Source organism: Muscardinus avellanarius (genome assembly GCF_963383645.1).
Source record: "Muscardinus avellanarius genome assembly, chromosome: 5".
Lineage (NCBI taxonomy): Eukaryota > Metazoa > Chordata > Mammalia > Rodentia > Gliridae > Muscardinus > Muscardinus avellanarius.
In genome coordinates this window covers 44,820,356-44,841,744 of record NC_137790.1, presented here as the reverse complement: position 1 = coordinate 44,841,744, position 21,389 = coordinate 44,820,356, and positions in this window count along the sequence as shown.

Sequence of the window (21,389 nt, the reverse complement as noted above, 5' to 3'; positions counted from 1 at the left end):
TATACTGGCCACTGTGGCTGCTTCCATCTTGGCCCTCCTCCGGAGCCTTTTTCTTACATAGTATGTTGTCCAGAATTCCTGAGCATGTGGGGCAGGAACAGTTGTTCTTGGGGAATATTTCTCCAACAGTTGGATTTATCTACCTCTCCTGAATACCGGCTGCTGCTGCCACCACCACCACCACAGCCACCATCTCCACCATCTCGGTCTATCTTTTCTCTCTTATATATTAGGTAGGAAGTCATATCTGTAAGTGTCTCTATCTGTTGTCCCAATCAGATATTAATGTCTGTGTTTTTTCAGAGGATTACATGTCCTATTTGGCCACTGCCAGCTATTTTTGCTGCAGCTTTAGTCACACTGTGACCACAGCAGCCACCATGTTGGCCCCCTGATGGATATATTTTCTATATTGAATAAGTATTCACTTCTGGGTCATAATTACATACAATTATGTCTAGAACTTAGTTATTTTATTTAACAATTTTATACTGCTTTTATCTTCATATCAAAATTAAAAACTTAATTCTGAAAATGTATCAGTAGCAGTATAGTTACTTAATGTTTCAGAAGCCCTGAAAAATAAAAAAAAAACAAAGACAGGGAGTAAAACTAGACATCCAAAACTCTTGGAATATACATACAATAAACACTGGCTACAAAATATAACCATAAATTCACAGTTTTAAGCAGGTGTGGACAAATATCATCACCATAAGAAAAATATACTTCATTATCTCAATAGTATGAATCAGAGGAAAGCAGGTGAACATCAGACAGAAGTAAAAATAAAAGAATTCCCAAACAAGCCCAGGTGTTCACTGGAGCATGCTATACACCAAAGAGGAATAGCAGCCAAACATAAAGTTTTTGTCCAACCCAGAAGCCCAGTGGTAGGTCTGAAGGGAATGGAGCAACATAACTCTGTTAAAAACTTAAAATGAATGTATCAGGAAATTTTTTCCAGACAGAAGAAAACATAAAGAATGGAATAAATGAAGACAGGGACAATGACAAAGGGAAGAAAATTTATATAAGAATAAAAATCATGAAGGAGTACAGCCAGAAAATTCAAAGAGCAAGCTACCACAATTCTAAATAACGTTGATATGAAATTTAAAAAGGAGGCTTACAAAGTTAGAAAAAAACTATCCTGCATTACACTCTTTCTTCTAAAAGTTCAGGGAAACTAATTTCACACATTTATGAGTCCAAAATATTTCTAACATAGCATTTGTCATATTATATAAAGAAAAAATATCACCCCTGAAGGCATAAGAAACACACAAATAAACATGCATCCAGAGAGATACATAGACTTCTGAATAAGAAAAAATACTATAATGTTCTACTTTAAATACATTTAAAATACATATAAATCACATAGGAAACGAGAGTAAATTAACTGAATTTATTTATTAAGAAATTTTATTTAATTTTTTTTTATTGGTGCATTGTAGTCATACATCTTAATGGAATACAGGATGGTGAAGGCATACATGCACACATGACCCAAGTACCTTTTACCCAATTCCCACCCAATTCCCTCCCCCTTTCTCCTTCTCATGTTTGACTTAGTGATTGGCTTTGAAATGTTTGTTAATGTACATCATGAATATTTGAGAATTTCCCTCTCCTCCCCTCCCATTCTCTCAGTTAGGTCACCTTCATTGTCTATAGTTACTCCTATGACTCATTTCTCCCTAGCTTTTTCATATTAGGGACAGCATTTGATTTCTTATTTTTTTGTGACTGACAAATCTCATTTACTATAATGTTCTCCAGTTTCAATCATTTCCCTGTAAATGACAAAATTTTATTTTTCTTTATGGCTGAGTAGAATTACATTCTGTACATATCCCATAGATTTGTACACCATTCAATTTTTTATGAACATCTAGGCTAGTTCCATAGTTTTGTAATTGTGAATTGTGCAGCTATGAACATAGATAATGTTTAGTAGTTTAGTTTCCATTGTTTTAGGTAGACACCCCAAAGTGGCATTGCTAGATCATATAGTAAGTTTGTTTCCATCCTTCAGAGGATCCTCCATACTCTTTTCCAAAGTGGTTGTACTAATTTACAATCCCACCAACAATGTATTAGATTCCCACTTCTCCACATTCTTGCCAGCATATGTTGTCTGTTTTTAATAATGGCCATTCTAGTTAGAGTTAGGTGAAATCCCAGGGTAGTTTTGATTTGCATCTCTCTGATTGCTAATGATGTTGAGCATTTTTTATGCATTTATTGGCCATTTAAATTTCTTCTTTCATGAAATGTCTATTTAGTTCACTTCCCCATTTTTGATTGGGTTATTTGTTTTCTTAGTATTCACTTTCTTTAGTGGCAAAAGTCTTCTCCCATTTTTTGGCTCCCTGGTAACATTCTTGATAGCTTCCTTTGCTGTACAGAAGCTCTTCAGTTTATTGCAATCCCACAAATTGATTCACCTTTTATTTTCTTGTGACACTGGGGTCTGGTTGAGAAAGTTCTTACCTGTGCCTATGTGTTGCACTGTTGGACTTATTCCCTCTTCAAGTATACTTAAGATCTTTGGCCTAATTTCCAAGTCTTTGATCCATCTTATATTGACTCTTGTGCAAGAGATATCCCACAAAAAATTAAAATAATATGAACGCCGGGCGTGGTGGCGCACGCTTATAATCCCCGCGCTTGGGAGGCGGAGACAGGAGGATCGCGCAGGTTCGAAGCCAGCCGCGCTGGCATAAGAGACCCTGTTTCAAAAATATACAATAGGTCTGGGAGCGTAGCCCGGAGGTAGAAGGGCTTTCAGGAACCCCAGTACCACCAAAAAAAAAAAAAAAATTAAAATAATATATTTAAGAATAAATTTAGCCAAAGAGGTAAAAGAACTCTCTCTCATTAGGAGATGAAAAGATCTTCTATATTCATGGATAGGCAGAATAAATATCATCAAAATGGCCATACTTCAAAAAGTGATCTACAGATTCAAAACCATACCTTTAAAATCACCAAGGTCATTCCTTACAGACATAGAAAAATCAGTTCTTAAATTAATTTGGAACAACAAAATACCCAGAATAGCCAAAGTAGTTCTCATACACAAAAAAACATTCAAAAGGAATCATAATACCTGACTTGGAAATAAACTACAAAACCATAGTAATAAAAACAGTATGATACTGGCACAAAAACAGATACACTGACCAATGGAGCAGAATAGAAGACTCAAACAAATCTGCACTCTTACAGCCATTTGCTTTTTTACAGAGGGACAAAAATATACACTGGGGAAAAAAATGATAGCTTTTTCAACAAATAATTTTGACATAATTGATTAACCATATGCAGAAAAATAAAAATAAAATCCACTTTCTCACATTGCCCAAGAGTCAATTCAACAAATTGAATTTAGATGAACTTAGATATGAAATGATATGCTTGGTGTGGTTATATACACCCATAATTCTAGTACTTGAGACAGGAGGATTAGGACCAACCTCAGCAACTCAGAAAGACTCAGAGCAACCTAGCAAGACCATATATTAAAACAACAGCAAGCCGGGCATGGTGGTACATGCTTCTAATCCCAGTGCTTGGGAGGCTGAGACAGGAGGACTGCAAAGGTTTCAAGCCAGTCTCAGCTACTTAGTGAGGCTTTAAACGTAGTGAGACCCTGTTTCTAAATAAAATATAAAATAGGTCTGAGAGTATAGCCCAGAGGTTGAAAGCCCCTAGGTTTCATCCTCAGTACCACAAAAATGAATGAATGAATGAATAAATAAATAAATAAATAAATAAATAGGGGTTGGAGCCAGATGTGGCAGTACACGCTTGTAATTCCAGCACTTGGAAGGCTGAGACAAGAGGATCACACAGGTTTGAAGCCAGCCTCAGCTACTTAGTGAGGCTCTCAGCAACTTAGTGAGACCCTGTTTCCAAATAAAATATAAAATAGGTCTGGGAGTATAGCCTGGAGGTAGAAAGCCCCTGGATTCCAACCCCGGTAACGCAAAAAAAAATGGGGGGGGGGGTGTTGTGAGTTTTCCTTGAGAGGTATAATGCCCCCTAGTTTTAGTTCCAATAATAGCAACAACAAAGAAAGACTAAGAAACAAAATCTAAATTATAGAAAACACAATAGCAAGATAAAAAGTCTCTAAGATAAATAAAATTTAAGAATGACTGGCGGGCATCCCTGCTTTTGGGAGGCAGAGACAGGAGGATTATGCTGGTTCAAAGCCAGTCTCTCTCTGTCTTAAGAGACCCTGTTTGCAAATTTAAAAAGTATAAATTAGATCTGGGAGTGAAGCACGAAGGTAGAAGGTTTTCCAGGAACCCCAGTACCACCAAAAAAAAAAAAAAAAAAATGATTGAAATATTATAAATAAGAAAACAGGCTAACAACTTTCACACAGAAATGCATGCATGCATACATAAACCAATGCTTGTGGCACAAATATTTACAATAGTCAAAATATTAAAACAATTAAAATTTCTCCAACTGAGGATTGAATAAGTAGAATATGGCATATATGGCATATCCATAAAATAAAAATAAATAGCTACATAATAGCTACATCATTGAGGACTAACATTTGAAATATACAACGAACTTAAAGGACTCAATACTAAAAGACTTAATCTAGAAATGAGCAATTTACCTAAATATTTTTAAAAATAAAAGCAAAAGGCCAGCAAATACATAGAAGTTCAATATTAGCAGTAATCAGGGAGGTACAAATCAAAGCTACTCTTAGGCTGGCCTGCTGGTGCATTCTAATAAGCCCAGTACTTGGGGGGCTGAAATGAGAAGATTGCAGGTTCCCAGCCATCCTAAAATATTTAGTGAGGCCCTCTGCAACTTAGTTAGACTCAGTTTAAAAAAAAAATAGGGCTGGTGGTGTAGCTCGGGGAAAAAATGTCCTTGGGTTCAATTCCTAGTACCACAATAAATAAATAAATAAATAAATAAATAAATAAATAAATAAATAAAAAAAGAACTACATTTAGATTCCATCTAGCCCCAATTAGAATATCAATTATTAAGAAGTCAAACAATAATAAATGCTGGTGAGGATGTGGAGAAATAGAAACTCTTCTACACTGTTGGTAGGTTTGTAAATTAGTACAGCCAATACAGAGATTAGTGTAGAGATTTCTCAGAAAAGTGGGGACAAATTAAAATATGACACAGCAATACTATTCCCATGTATCTTTCCAAAGAGACTGAAATCTGAATATCATAGTGATACATGCATGTCCATGTTTATAGCAGCACAATTCATGGTAGCCAAATTATGTAATCATAATATATTTTTTAAAGTTCTTAAACTTTATTTAAGCTCAATTACAAAAAAGAGTATTAAATCTCTCTCACACACACGTGTCCATTTAAATATAAAACTTTTTCAAATACTCTCTTCTATTCCAACCTTCTGAAATTCATGCTAAAGCTATTTGCTACAAAATGAGTTTTAAATACTTGCTTATAAATTTTAACTATGACAAAGTTTTCAGTGTACAAATATATAGATGTATAGATATACAAAAGAATTTTAAAACCTAAGTAATTAAATAAACAAATACATGTTTTAGACGTAGAAAATTATATTTACTTGGTATTTACAATATGCCAGATTAAGAATTTCGTTTACATTTTTTCATTTAATCTTCAAAATAATCCTATGTGTTAGCTACCATTTTTTAATTATTATTTTTTTTTGTAATCATCCATCCCTTTGGAATACAAGACTTGAGAGGATATACAAGCACATATCATCCAATAAGCCCTCATCCAATCCCCATCCCATTCTCTCCCCCCCTCCATTCCATGCTTAGTTGGTGATTATCTTTGATATAACTGTTTATGCACCTCATGAATTTTAAAGAGATTCCATCCTCCCCCATTCCCTCCCCTCTGATTGGTCACCTTAATTGCTTCTCAATAGGGCCCTTTCTACTACTGGACCTCCTCCTGTCACCCCTTTCCTCCTAGTTCTTGCTAATTAGGGGAAGCATCTGGATTTTATTTTCTGTGTTATCTTTCTGTGCATGCCGCATTACAAGTTCCAATCCCACTCTTGACGGCCCCAGTAGTGGCCTGGCCACCCAGAGAACTCTTATCCCGACCTCGCTGGCTCCAGCACCAGCCTTGCCTCATGGGAGGCCCTGATCCTGGCCTCACTGGCTCCCGCACCCAACTAACCCCTCGACTGGCTCCTCTCCTGGCCTCAGAGGTCCCAGCACCAGCCTAGCCCCGCAGCAGGCTCCGATCCTGACCTCGCTGACCCTGGCACCGGCCTAACCGCTTGGCAGGCTCCTATCCTGGTCTCCTAAATCCCAGCTCCATCCTTGCCTCACGACAGTTTTCGATCCCAGCCTCACTGGCCCTGGCACTAGCCTTTCCCCTCGGCAAAGTCTGATCCTAGCCTCGGAGGTCCAAGCACCGGTATTGCCTCACGGCAGGCTCCAGTCCCAACCTTGCTGGCCCCAGCACCGACCTAACCCCTCAGCTGGTGTGGATCCCTGCCTTGGAGGCCTCAGTAGTGGCCTTGCCTCCTGGCAGGCTCTGATCCCAGCCTCGCTGGCCCCGGCACCAGCCTAAACCCTTGGCAGGCTCTGAACCTGGCCTCGGAGGCCCCAGCACCGGCCTTGCCTCATGGCATGCTCCAATCCCGGCCTTGCTGGTCCAGACACCAACCTAACCCCATGGCAGGCTCTGATCCCGGCCTCGGAGGCCCCATCACCTGCCTTGCCTTATGGCAGTCTCTGATCCAAGCCCCCTCTTCACCCAGCAGGTTTCCCCACATTCCCGAGGTGCGTGGTGGTAGTATTCTACCTCTGAGGTAATTTCATCAAAAGTTCCAGGTGTATTACATCAGATCTCTGCATCCCCAGAGTACTTGCAGCTGACAGTGTGACTGCCTCCACCATTTCAAATCTTTCCCAAGCTCTTTTCTCATACCGCATAATGTCCAGTGTTCCTAAGCATGCGCAACAGTAGCATTCGACCTTTTGGGTAATTTCTTCAGAGGATCAGGGTGGGTTGGATCAGATGTCTGCCTCTTCCAAAGATACGTCTCCACTGCCATCTCAGCCACTGCTGCCGCCACCGCCTTCCTCCTAGGTCTCCACTAGACTCTCTCCTTACAGGTGATGTCTAGGATTCTTAATGATGTAGCGAAAACTCAGTCTTTCTTCGCGAGGAATTTTTCCAAAAGTTCCAGTTCAGATGTATATGTTTTGTCTGCATCTCTAATATTCTAGCTGCTGCCTTGGCCATCTTAACCCCTCTTGAATATTTTTCTTTTATTTTCCCTTTTTTTTTTAAATAAGAGAAAATAATATGTGTGGTTTGAGGAGGATGTGGGATTAGGCACTCCGTAACGATGAAATTTTTTTTTTCATTGCGGGTGTGTGGGGTGGGGGTCGTCTATGGGTGCCCCACCCATGTCCCCCATGCCCATTGCAGCACTCAGGGTCGAGCCTGGCAGCTGGGACCTCAGGGCCCTTTCGGGTGGGGAGGTGGTCGCCTAAGGGTGCCCTGCCAGCACCCGCCCGTTCACCCAGGGTCAGGGCCAGTGGCCCGGACCGTAATCATAATATTTGGTTCCAAATTATGGCACCAAACTAGTTTTCTATCAACAGATAAATAAGTTACAAAATTATGGAATATAAAAACAATGGAATTTTACTCAGCAGTAAAGAATAAAATTATATCATTTGCAGGAAAATGAGTGGACCTTGAGAACATTATATTGAGTGAGATTAGCCAGTCAGAGAAAGTGAAGAGTAATATTTTTCTATTTTTTTATATGTGAAAAATTACGCAGAAGTAATCTAATATTATTTAGCTAATGGTGAAAAAATCCCAGTGAAGTGAGTAAGGTGGTCTAGGGAAGGATGGGGTAGGTAGATAGAATTAATCAAAGAAACACTTCCATTCATATTATGTACATAAATGAGAATACTAATTTCAGTCTCAATATCATGTGTGGGGAAGAGAAGGGGTTGAGAAGAGAGCTGGGAGATAGATTACCAAGTGTTGTGTATAAGTATATCACTATTTATTCTGAATTACATTATAATGTGATTCTAAAATGCACCAGTAAAAGTGTATATGTATACACTTTTATATGTAAAGTGTATACACTTTTATATATAAAGTCTGTTTTTAAAAAAATAATTTGCTATTATATAAATATAATTAAAGAAGCATAAATTTAAATATTTTTCTTTAATGTATCACTTTTATCTCCAAGAAGAACACCTTATATATAGAAATTACATGTTTCTTTCTTTCTTTTATTTCAGGGGGGACGTGGGGATGGGACCCAGGGGAATTTGACCTTCGAGCCACACCCCCTGCCCTATTTTTTATTCTTTATTTTGAAACAGGATCTCACTAAGTTGCAGAGGGCCTCACTAAGTAGCTGAGGCTGTCTGCAAACCACAATCTTCCAGTCTCAGCCTCCTAAATGCTGGGATTACAAACATGTGCCACTATGCCTGGGTACGTTTATTTCTTTTAAATGATGTATATATTTTAGTCCAAACTCTTGGATGGTCAGAGTTATCTTTTCCAGGTATAAATCATTTGTATGTAGAAGAATTGAATTCAACATTGATGTATGTATAAGATTACTGTATATGCAAAATAAAAGTATGATTATCTACTGAACATGTCTAATATCAAGCAGTTTCTAAATATACAAAGAGAAGTCACCCATGAATCTAAAGAGTAAATTTCTATATTATTCTAAATGAATAGAAAAATGATGATGAATTCATCCGTATTCTTGTTCATACTTCACTTTTTTATACTTTTAATGGTGCATTACAACTGTATTTCATAGTGAGGTTCAAACTGAGAAAAATGTATATACACAGCACTTGGTGCGTTTCTCTCTGGATTCCACACTAATCCCACACTCTTCCCAAACATATTTGTGAGATTAGTATTGATGCCTTTATATATGAACATACATTATTAAACTGCTTTCTTCATCACTTCTTCCTTTTTCCTTCCACACTTCTTTCTGCCAAATTTTTTTCATTATTCTACTGGTCTCTTTCCTCATATCAAAAGTATATTCTGTTTCCTATTTTCTCTGTAGCTTCTATATATTAGAAAAAATTACTTGATCTTTGCTCTCCTGTTAAAGACTGTTATTCATGTTGTGATATATGAACACATCTACACATCTCTCACCACAGTTACACATTTATGCTAAAAGCACTGAAGAGAATAAGAATGGAAGGAACATAACTCAACATCATGAAGGCAATATACAATAGTCCCACAGCCAGCATCATATTAAACTAGACTCTTCAAGCCTAGTTTTTACTTTCAACTTCTGTTGTTGATCACTACTAGAGTTTTTTTTTTTTTTTTTTTTTTTTTTTTTGGCAGCACTAGGGATTGACTCTTGGGGCATTCTACCTCTAAGCTACACTCCCAGCCCTATTCTGATTCTTTATCTTGAAATAGGGTTTCACTAAGCTGAGGAAAGCCTCACTGAGTATCTGAGTTTGGCCATGAACTTGTGTTCCTCCTGTCTCAGCCTCCCAGGTACAGGACTTACAAGCTTGCACCACCATGCCTGGCACTATTCAACCTCGTTAGCATTCTTTATATATTGGCTGGGGAAGAAGTTTAAGGTTTCCATTTGCTTCCTCTTGCTCTTTTTTCCCCTTCCTTTTACTGCCATCATGCCCCTGCCTAGTGTTTGTGGGGGAGATAGTGTGTTATTCTCTTTTCTCTCACAAAATTAGAAAATAATAAAAAATGTTTAATACACCTTAGACATGTTTTATCTTGGGAGCATACTTAAAAATAATGAGGGGGGTAAAGTATCAGGACTAAGATTTTTAAAAAGCCTAAAATCTAAGGCTCTTCCCTTATTAATTTGGCAACCACACAAATAGCTAGGTGATTATCATATTAACAAACCATGTATGAAAAGCAGTAATAATGGCAGAATTAACTGTTAAACATGAGGCAGGTGATTCATACATCTCCTTTGAGCAGAAAATAATATAAGTGGTGAAATAGGTTAAATAGTATGGTCTAGAAAGCACATTTCTTCCAAGAAAAAATAATTATTCTCAGTTACAGCCAATTATTTGCATTTGGAAATCTCAGCATGCAAAGACTGCTGTCATAATACTGATGATTTATGATTAACCTTTCACTAGAAAATGTTCTAAAAATCACTTTCTTGCTGGGCATGATGAAAATCCTAGCTTCCTGGGAGGCTAGAGCAGAAGGATCATGAGTTTGATGTCAGCCTGGGCAGCATAGTGAGACAAAATAAAAATTTTAAAAATCAAAAGGGCTGAGTATATAACTACAGTGGTGGCAGTCCCTTGGGTTCAGCCCTTAGTACTGATAGATATATTTAAAATTTTTGAATAAATAATACAGAAAAAATGAATCTGTATACAAAATTTAGTTTGTGCACTATTATTCTGATAACCTTTTTCTATCCTATTACTTCTTTTTATAATTTGAAAAGAAGTCCACACTAAGTAGGGTTTTGATATAAGAATAAATAAAAGTCATACTTAATTTCTTTTTAATGCTTTTATTGGTGTATTATAGTCTCACATTATAATATAAGTCATGTTGACAGTGACATAAATGCACACAGTACTTTGTGCCCACCTTGGCTCCCGATTTCTCTCCCACCCAATACTAAGTGTCCAAATTGACAATGTTATATTCATATGTATACACGTAGTTGATGGTATTTCCATTAATGAATTTCAGTCTTTTTCCTTCCCTACCCTTTCTCCCTGGCTCCTCTGAGATATCTCCTCCATTATTTGCAGTCCCGCTCATTATCCAGATACTCCCTAGCTTGAGCATATTTAAGAAAACATATGTCCCTTCTCTTTCTGTGCTTGGCTAATTTCACTTATAATGATCTCCAAGTCCTTCCATTTTCTTATGAATGACATAATTTTGTTCTTCTTTATTGCTGAGTATAATTCATTGTGTGTGTTCTTTATGTTTTGTAGTATATTCATCTGTCGGTGGACATTTAGATTGATTCCATAGTTTTGCTATTGTGAATTGTGCTCCTATGAACATGTGTATGCATTTATTACTGTAGTTCCCTAGTTTCAATTCCTTTGGAAAGATACCCAGTAGTGGTGTAACTATATCCAGTGGTGGATCCATTCCCAGTTTTCTAAGGAATCTCCACACTGATCTCCATAGCAACTTAACTAGTTTGCACTACCACGGACAGTGTAAGTGAGTTTCAACTATTGCCCTACATCTCACATCCTCACCAACATTTATTGTTATTTTAATTCTTTATGCTTACCATTCTAATTGGGGTTAGATGAAATCTTAGTGTAGTTTTGATTTGCATTTTTCCAATTGCTTATGATGCTGAACATTTTTTGTGTATTTATTGATCATTTGCCACTCTTCTTTTTGGAAGTGTCTATTCAGTTCAGTTGCCCCATTTATTGATTAAGTTATTTTTCTATTTTAAAGATTTTAAGTTCTTTGTATATTCTGGATATTAGCCCTTTTTTCCATTTTTTAGGCTTTCTCTTTAGACTTGTGATGATATCTTTTGGTGAGCAGAAAAATTTTAGTTTGATGCCATTGCACTTGTTAATACTTGTTTTAATTTTCTAAGCTTTGGAGGTCTTGTTGAGGAAATTACTACCTGTGACCGCATGTTGGAGAGTTGAACCTATGTGCTCCTCTAATAGCTTCACAGTCGCTGCTTTAACTGCCCCGTCTTTGATTCATCTTGAGTTGGTTCATGTGCAGGATGAGAGGTAAAAATTTATTTCCATTTTTTTTTACACATGGATATCCAGTTCTCTCAGCACTATTTGTTGAAAAGGCTGTCTTTTCTCCAACATATGTATTTGGCCCCTTTGTAAAATATCAACTGACTATAAGTGTGTGAATTTGTTTCTGTATTTTCTATTCTAGTCCATTGTTCTGTGTTCCTGTATTTATGTCAATACCATGTAGTTTAAATTACTATAGCTCTGTAGTATAATTTTAGGTAAGGAATTATGAAGCTTTCTACATGTTTTTTTTATTGCTGAAAATTGCTTTTGCTATTATGAGTCTTTTGTTCCTCCATGTGAATTTCATGACTGATTTTTCTAGGTCTATAAAAATTCTATTTCTTTTTATAGTGAATATATAATAGGATTATGTAGTCAGTGTAGAGTATTTAGGTATAGTAATATGAATTAATTAATGTAAGAGAAAGAATTACAAAAGAAAAAGTTTGGAGGGAAGAGAGTGGGTAGGAGAGAGAGTAAAGGTTATAAAAAAATGGGGAAGGAAGCAAACAAACACACAATAAAAACACCCAACCAACCAAATAAACAACCACAGCAAAACAAAAAAAAATTCTGCAAATATACAAGTACAGATATGACACGGATACAACAGTCTTCCTGGGTCCGCATGGATACTTTTAGCTGTTTAATGTCTACTCGCTATAGTAGGTTCTCATGCATGTTCTAAGATGTCTCATTTGCTCAGTTATCTATAGTAGTGATGTCAGTTTGCAGCTCCACTTTTAAGTTCCCTGCAGTGTTTTGGACCCTGTGCTGGTGTCCCTCTGTCATAGCCAGCGCACAGAGGTGCCTATACTCTGTTGGCACCTTTTACCACTCTGTGCCTGGGTATTCAGGAGCAGCAGAGGTCACTGTAAATGGGTTCCAAGTAAGTGCAGGGGGTACCTATGCTTTCTGGCCCTAGGCCTGTGCCTCCCTACCTGTACTGGTGAAGGGTATTCAGAGTAGCACAGTAAACTTATTGTTGTGAGTGGCTTCAGGTCTCTGGAAGGCACAGTGCACAGTTGCAGTTGTAAAATTCTGTTGAGTACACACACACTATCAGATCATCAGATCTTTTTTTTTTTAAATTTCTGAAGCTAATTGGTGATTGCTTAACATTTTAAGTTCTGCCTCTGCTCACTTTACCTGAAGTTCTTGGCTTCCTAGCCAGAAATTTATTGGGGCCTCAGAGCTGGCAGACCTGGCTCAGGTGGGTAGGCCAAGATGACACCTCACCATGATTCCCTTCTTTTGGCCATGAAGGCCAAGCCTGGCACTGCCAACTCTCCATGGTCTGGAGTCTGTCATACATACTTGATTTCAAAGTTTAAAGTTCAATGAACTCACACATCTGTCTTAATACAGCTACTTGCTGAGTTAAATTAATACACAAGGACAATGTATTGGTAGGATTGCTAAGATAATTACTAGCAATAAAATCAATTGCATATATGCAGAATGTAATATACACATATGTATTTTCCCCAGGATACAACTTCAAAACTTACAGGGCAAGTCTTTAAGATTTACATCAATCATATTGAAACATAAATCTAAAAATATGTATATACTGTACATCTTTTATGATACATCTTTGCTGTGATTTTATCGACATTAATTGGCTCATAACATTTGAATTTATACTTCAGAAACAGAAAGAAGAAAATCATCTAATTTTCTATCCTACTTATGTCACTAATTTTCCTAAATGCAACATTAAAACTAACTTGTACACTACACCATTATTTAAATTCAAAAATTTTGTTATCTGAATAATAGTTAAATACAGTCAAATTAAAATGTTTACTATTTTAATTTTCACAGTACATTTTGAAAGCTAAAATAAAATTAATATTATTAATAAGAGGCCAGGTGTGGTGGCGCATGCTTGTAATCCCCGCACTTGGGAGGCGGAGGCAGGAAGATAGTGCAGGTTCGAAGCCAGCCGCGCTGGCGTTAAGAGACCCTGTTTCAAAAATATAAAGTAGGTCTGGGAGTGTAGCCCGGAGGTAGAAGGGTTTCCAGGAACCCCAGTACCACCAAATATAAATATATATATATGGAGTCTGTGAGTTAGGATATCAGTTTTTAAGAATATTTTATCTTTAATAAAAATTTACTGATATTGTTTTTCCCAATTAAAATTATTACCTAATTATATATATATACAATATTTTGTTTTAATAAATGATCTAGAAAAAATATATTTTTTCTAATAAATACAATTAAGATTTAAATTAAAGAATAGAAACCATGGAAATGACATGTGAGTGTTGTATGTTAAAGTATTGTCATTTTGAAGATCAATTGTATATTGAATCTGATAGAATTTATTCTCTCAGCCTGATTTTTAGACAGCACTGCTACTCCCCCCAAAGCAGAAACCTGTATAACAGATGTAAACTAGCTTGATAAGTTTTACATTGATTTCAATCAGTAAAGAAAATGCACATCTCTGTATTCTCAAAATTTTCTCAGTACTTTGGGCTAAAGCACAAATGATACTATGTGAGAAATACTGTACTATGAGCCTTTAAGCTATTGAGATAGCTTATATTTTTTCTTAAATGTGTATTTTTTACTTTAATAAATAAACCTCTATGCCTCATATTGGCATGCATTGAAATTCTATTTCATCATATAAATCAAGGACCCTGCCAATCCTGAGATAGGTTTTCTTATTTGAGAACCCTGCAAATCCCTCATGAAATAAACCCTCTTCACATGACAATAGAATGTTTGAACTACCTAAAACTTTTAAAGTATTTAAAAATAGATTGACTCATTTTTATAAATAAGGGTATGGGAAATTTCCCAAATCTTAATAGAGTGCTCAAAGTCACAGACACTTAAAAAGCACAATCAGTAGTACTTCCAGTGTCTTTTTCTACTGAGGTGTCTACTTAAAAATACTGACAGCTGACCACAGTATGGTTTTCATGGCTTTTCAGCAGAGTGTAGTTTTCAATATTTAAAATAATTCTATAATATTCTGCATAAATACTAAGGCCAATAGAAACAATGCATATCTCTGATTTATTGCTAAAATTGGGAAGAAAAAAGGTAGCATTAACTTAAATTTTGTATACCATTTTTTAGTTACAATTTATTCAATTAATTGAGTTACAATTTATTCAAATAATTGAAAAATTAATATTCTAAAGCATGAAATAACCTGACTTGATAGAAATAGGATGGTCAACTTATGAATTATTTATCAAATCTTTGAGGCAAATGTATATGCTTCTAGTATAATTTATACTATCAGTCTCCACCTGCCATAGTGTAAATGTTTATGGTCATAATTTGAGGTTATTTTACTTCTTAGCACTTATATACAAATTAAGCTAAATATCATTTTTTCTGTTATAATGTGAAAGTCTGTTTGTAATTAATTTTATGCAAAAATCTTATCAGGAACATAATTTTCTTTCAAATTATTAAAGGCAGTAGGTACCACAAGGTTTTATTTTATTTTTCTGTTTTTAAAATATTTGGCAAAAAATAAAAGAATTTTGGGTTCTATAAAATAAATACAATTTCAAAAAAGTTTTAAACAAATTTTAATTCTACTGTAAAATGTTAGAGAGATTCTGCAGTGATGTTCAAAGGCTAAGAAATAAGCCACCTAAGTGATTCCTACATATAATGCATGACAGTGTGTGAATGTTTTAATGATGAGTAGTTGTAATTGCTGTTTATAAAATATTTGTTAAGTTACTTTGTGTGTCTAGACATTTCTGTATTATAGAATATTTTATATATGTACATTCATCTTATGAACAGAAAAATTATTTAAAAATAGATTATTCTTATTTTATGAAAATCAACTTAATTGCATATCAACCAAGGTTATTGCTAAGCTTGAATATTCCATGATAAACTAAATAGCAACAAGATTTTTTAAATAAGTTTTATTTATAATTTTGTCTAAGAAAACTATGACTTTCATACTTACCATAACTTTTCTCCTCACAAAGCCTTCTTGATCTTTAAGAGGAAGAGACAGTAGTAATTTAGGTCCTAGTGACATAATGTGGATTTAAGTTCTATGAATTAACTGACCTGAACAAGGATAAAAATAGCCCTGTTTCTTGGTTTCTAGATAAAACAATAATATTTTCATTTTGAAAGTGCAATTTAAAATGGAAAATAACTAATTTAATTTTCTACAGGAGAAAAATAAAGGTTTTATCGTTTTGTTTTCCTCCTGAAATACAACAGTGAGGACATTTCACTTGGATATCTAAAGGAAACTCATATCAGTCTTCAGAGGCAGGAACTATGTCACAGAGAAAATAAGTCCAGGAACAGGTAAAGGAGGCAGACTTCAGATTAATATGAGAAACAAGCTGCAACACTTACTAAAGTCCCTGGAATCAAGGATGTCAAATAGATCATGAATTAGACTAAGCTAATATGTTAGCTGAGTCACTAAGCAGATCATACTTCTACCAATATTATTTAAGACAAAGCAATGATGACATACTTCAATTATCAGATAACACAAGGACTGAGTGAGTTCTGTAAATTATTTTCTCTCTTTAAAAAAACTAGACATTAGCTGAGCGTAGTGGCGCACACTTGTAATCCCCACACTTGGGAGGCTGAGACAAGAGGATTGCACAGTTTCCAAGCCAGCCTCAGCTACTTAGTGAGGCCCTGTTTCCAAATAAAATATAAAATAGGTCTGGGAGTATATCCCAGAGGTAAAAAGACCCTGGGTTCCACCCCCAGTACCACCAAAAAAAAAAAAAAAAAAAAGACATAAGAGCCAGATTTTATTCTAGTGAGGAGTAGGAGTGATTAATGATTTCTATTTATTTGAGGGTGACTTAGATTGAGTCTCACTTTGAAAATTAATATTTACATAAGAAATATATTCTAAATCCTCACACAAAATATTAACTAATAAAGTACCTGTTGATACAAATTTCTAAACAGTCTATTAAATAACAATTTGTATACAAATATAATAAATTATGTAAGAAAACATAGACTCATAAAAATTCAAATTGCACAACAATGTAAATATAATTAACACTAGTGGCCTATACACTTAGACCTGGTCAGAATGGTACATTTTATTTTATGTATTATTAAAATTTAAAAGGATTTTTAAAACAATATGTTCACAAATACTGCTTATTGAATAATTTAATGTGGACATATAGTGCAGTTTAAAATAAAAAGAAACAAATTGGAAGAAAATATATTAAATGATATGTTAATTTTTTCAAAATCCATGCAATTTTAAAAATAGCTACTCTAAGAAATAAGTTATATTCTAAAAGATTTATAAAGATCACAGCCATGATTTAAAAAGAGTAATTATTAAGTACTTTCAGCATCTTATCTTATTGTGCAAATTAAGTGGTTGTTGTCTGAAAGCTAATAAAAAATAGAATTATTTGGGAGATTAATGTGTCCTAGTGATTCTGGTAGAGCATGAAAACAGACAGAGACCGCATGTTGATCAGAAATTATTGACTGGATGCCAGTGAGTCATTTAGATGGTCATCAAGCCATGGGCAGCAGAAAACAGCAGGTTTTAATGAAAGCCTGGCTCTTATTGTCCAAATGTCACAGGTGTCATCCATTTTGCTAAGTTGCAGAAAACCACATAAATAGGTCATATACACTGTGCTGAAAGAATAACAGTACTTCCATGAGTTTAGATAAGAGCTCAGTATACAACTCCTTTCTAACAAAAATTGTGATATGCTGCTTTGTTGCCTAGAAATAATCTCTTCATTTTTTCTAGGCTTATTACTTGTTTACATGACTTTAATGTCATGCTGAGCTGTCATTATTATCTCCTGGCATCAATCAATTGAGTGAACTATGCTTGTTACATTTAAAATTTTATTTAGAATGATTTTGTCTTTGCATTTCAGTGAATATTTTATCTACATTGTATTATTTTTATGGGTTGGATTGTGTACCACTAGAACAAAACCAAAGACAAAAATCACATGAACATTTCAATAGATGCTAAAAATTATTCAATATAATGTAACACCAATTTAAAAGCACTGCAGAGGTTTGGAAAAGAAGAAACATACCTCAATATCATAAAGGCAATATACAATAGAACCATAGCCAACATCATATTAAATGAAGAAAAACTCCGAGGATTTTCTCTAAAAACAGGAACAAGACAGATGCCTATTATCACAACTAATTTTGAATACAGTACTTGAGACTCTAGCCAGAGCAATAAGGCAAGAGAAGAAAATAAGAAGAGTTCAAATAGGAGGAAAAGAATTAAAACTCTTCCTATTTGCAGATGACATGATACCATACTTTGAAGACCCAACAAACTCAACCAAAAATCTTATATAATTTATCAATAAATTCAGGATATCAATAAATCCAGATATGAAAATATCTGGATACAAAATAAATCTTAAAAAGTCAAAAGCTTTTCTGTATGTCCACCATAAATCTACTGAAAAGGTCATCCAAAAAACACTTCAACTCAGAATATTCCACAATAATTAAAATATATAGGAATAAAACCAAGGAAGTACAAGACTTCTATAAAAATTATAAAATATTTAAAAAAGAAATCAAAGAAGACCTTAGGATATAGTACAATCTTCCACGTCCATGGATTGACAAAATAAATATTATTACAATTGTCATTCTTCCAAAAGTGATCTATAGATTCAACACAATACCCATTAAATTAACAAGGTAATTTCTCACAGACATAGAATATTTAGTCTTTAAATTTATTTGGAACAAAAACAACAAAACAAACAGAATAGCCAAAATAGTTCTCAGCAAGAAGACCCATGTAGGAGGCATCACGATCATACCTGCCTTCAAACTATACTACAAATCCATAGGAGTAAAAACAGCATGGTACTGGCACAAAAAAAGACAGATAAACCTCTGAAGCAGACTAGAAGACTCAGAAACAAATCCACATGCTTATAGTCAGTTGATTTTTGACAAAGGGATCAAAAACATACACTGGAAAAAAGATAACCTCTACAACAAATGGTGTTGGCAAAACTTGTTAACTAGACAAAAGTTAATTTAAGGTCAATCAAATACTTGAAAATCAGACCAGAGACCTTGCAGCTCACTGAAGTGGGCATTGGTCCAGAAGTTCAACACACTTGCACAGGTAAAAACTTTCTCAAGAAGACCCAAGTAAACAAGAAACTAAAAGGCGGATCAATACCTGAGATTGTATTAAACTGAAGAGTTTCTGTACAACAAAAGGAACTATCCAAAGCCTCAACAGAGATTTAACAGAATGGGAGAAAAATTTTGCCAATTATTTCTCCAATAGAAAACAAATAGAATATATGGAGAACTCAAGAAACTCAGCACTAAAAAAATAAAAAATCAGAAAATTGGCAAATAAACTAAATAGGTACATCACAATAAAAGAAATTTAAATGGCTAATAAATTATGAAAATGGATTTATTAGTAATTAGAGAAATGAAAATAAAAACTACCCTGAGATTTCATTAACTCCAAGTAGAATGGCTATCATTTAAAACAGAAACAACAACAAATCCTGGCAAGGATTTGGAGAATTGGGAACTCTAATACAATGTTGGTGGGAATTGCAAATTAGTAAAATCACTTTGTAAAACAGTATGGAGGATCCTCAGAAGAATCAGAACAATCCTGCCAAAATAATAGGAACCGAACTACCAAACTAATGCATGCATATATATGTTGACAGCTGCACAATTCACAATTGCAAAACTATAAAACCAGCCAAGGTGTCCACCAAAAGATGAATGCCCCAGCATTCGGGAGGCTGAGACCAGCAGTTCACAGACAGCCTCAGCTACTTAGCGAGGCCCTTAGAAACTTAGTGAGACCATGTTTCAAAAAAAAAAAATAAAAAGAGACTAAAAAATAGGGCTGGAATTATAGATCAGAGGCAGAATGTCCCTGGGTTCCACTCCAGTACCTTAAAAAAAATCAGATGAATGGATTACAAAACTATGGAACATGTACACAGTGAAATTTTACTCAGCCATAAAAAAAAAATTCTGCCATTTATAGAAAAATGATTGAAACTCTAGAAAATTATGCTAAGGGAGACTAGTCAGTATGAAAAGATGCAAGGAAGTATGTCAAACTTTTTAAAATTTTTAGCACTCCCTTTGTGACACAGGATGTGGTCTATTTTGGAGAAGGTTCTATGAGCAGCTGAGAAAAATGTGAAATCTGCTTTAGTTGGGTGAAATATTCTGTATATATTTAGTTGGTCCATTTGGTTTATGATGTTCTTTAAGTGTGAAGCATCTTTACTGACCTTTTCTCTAAATGATCAGTCTAGCCATATAAGAAGCATGTTGAATTTGCCCTATATTTTTGCATTGAGATCTATGTGTGACTTGATATAAAAAATGTTTGTTTTATAAAAAAAAGTAACTGCACCTATATTTGGGGCATAAATGATGACTATCAGTATTTCCTCCTGCTGTGTTTTTTCCTTTACTAGTAAAAAAAAATCCTGCTTTGTTTCTTCTAATAAGCATCAGTTTGAAGTCTAATTTATCTGATATCATCATTGCTACTCTAGCTTGTATTCAAATTAACCTTGCTTGAATTACCTTGCTCTAGCCCTTCACCTTTAGTTTGTAATTATCTTAACATGTAAGATCTTTTTCTTATAGGCAGCAAGCAGCATATAGATGGATTTGGGTTTCTAATCCATTTTGCCAACTTATCTTGTTATTAGGGTGTTGAGGTCATTATTTTCTATGATGATTTTTAATTCTTAATATTTTTTGTTTTAAATTCTGTTTGAGGTAATGATTTTTTTTTTGGCTTATTTGTTTGTTTGATAGAAATTATTGTTTCTCTGGTTCTGGAATTTATTATGTATTTCTTTTTTTTTTTTTTGGTGGTGGTACTGGGGTTCCTGGGAGCCTTTCTACCTCGGGGCTACACTCCCAGACCTATTTTTACATTTTCATTTTGGAAACAGGGTCTCCTAAGCCAGAGCGCGCAGCTGGCTTCGAACCTGCGCAATCCTCCTGTCTCCGCCTCCCAAGCGCGGGGATTACAAGCGTGCGCCACCACGCCCGGCATGTATTTCTTCTTTCTAAATAATCTTTAAGTATTTTCTTTCATGCTGGTTTTATTTCTCCATCAAATTTGACAGATATTTTTGTTATGTGGATTTTTTTTTTTTACTGCATGTTGCTTTCTCTCAGAGTTTGGAATATGTTTCTTCACATCCTCCTGGCTTTCATGACTTGGTTTGAGAAGTCTGGAGTGATTCTCATTGCTTTGCCTCTGAATGTAACATGGTCTTTTGCTTTTTTTTTGTTCTTTAAGATTCTTTTCTTGGCCTCTACATTAGTCAGTTTGATTATGTTGTATGATGTACCTTTTCTATAATCTTGTCCAAAGGGGGTTCTATATGTTTTCTGTAGATGTGTACCAACCTCTTCTCCTATATTTGTTTAATTTTGATATTACTTCTTTGTAAGGATTATTGATTCCTTTGGTTTCACCTTGTTTTTTTCTTCCTTTTCTGTGCTTTTTTTAGGTTAGCTCTTTTAAAATGGGCCCGTATTTCTTCAATGTCC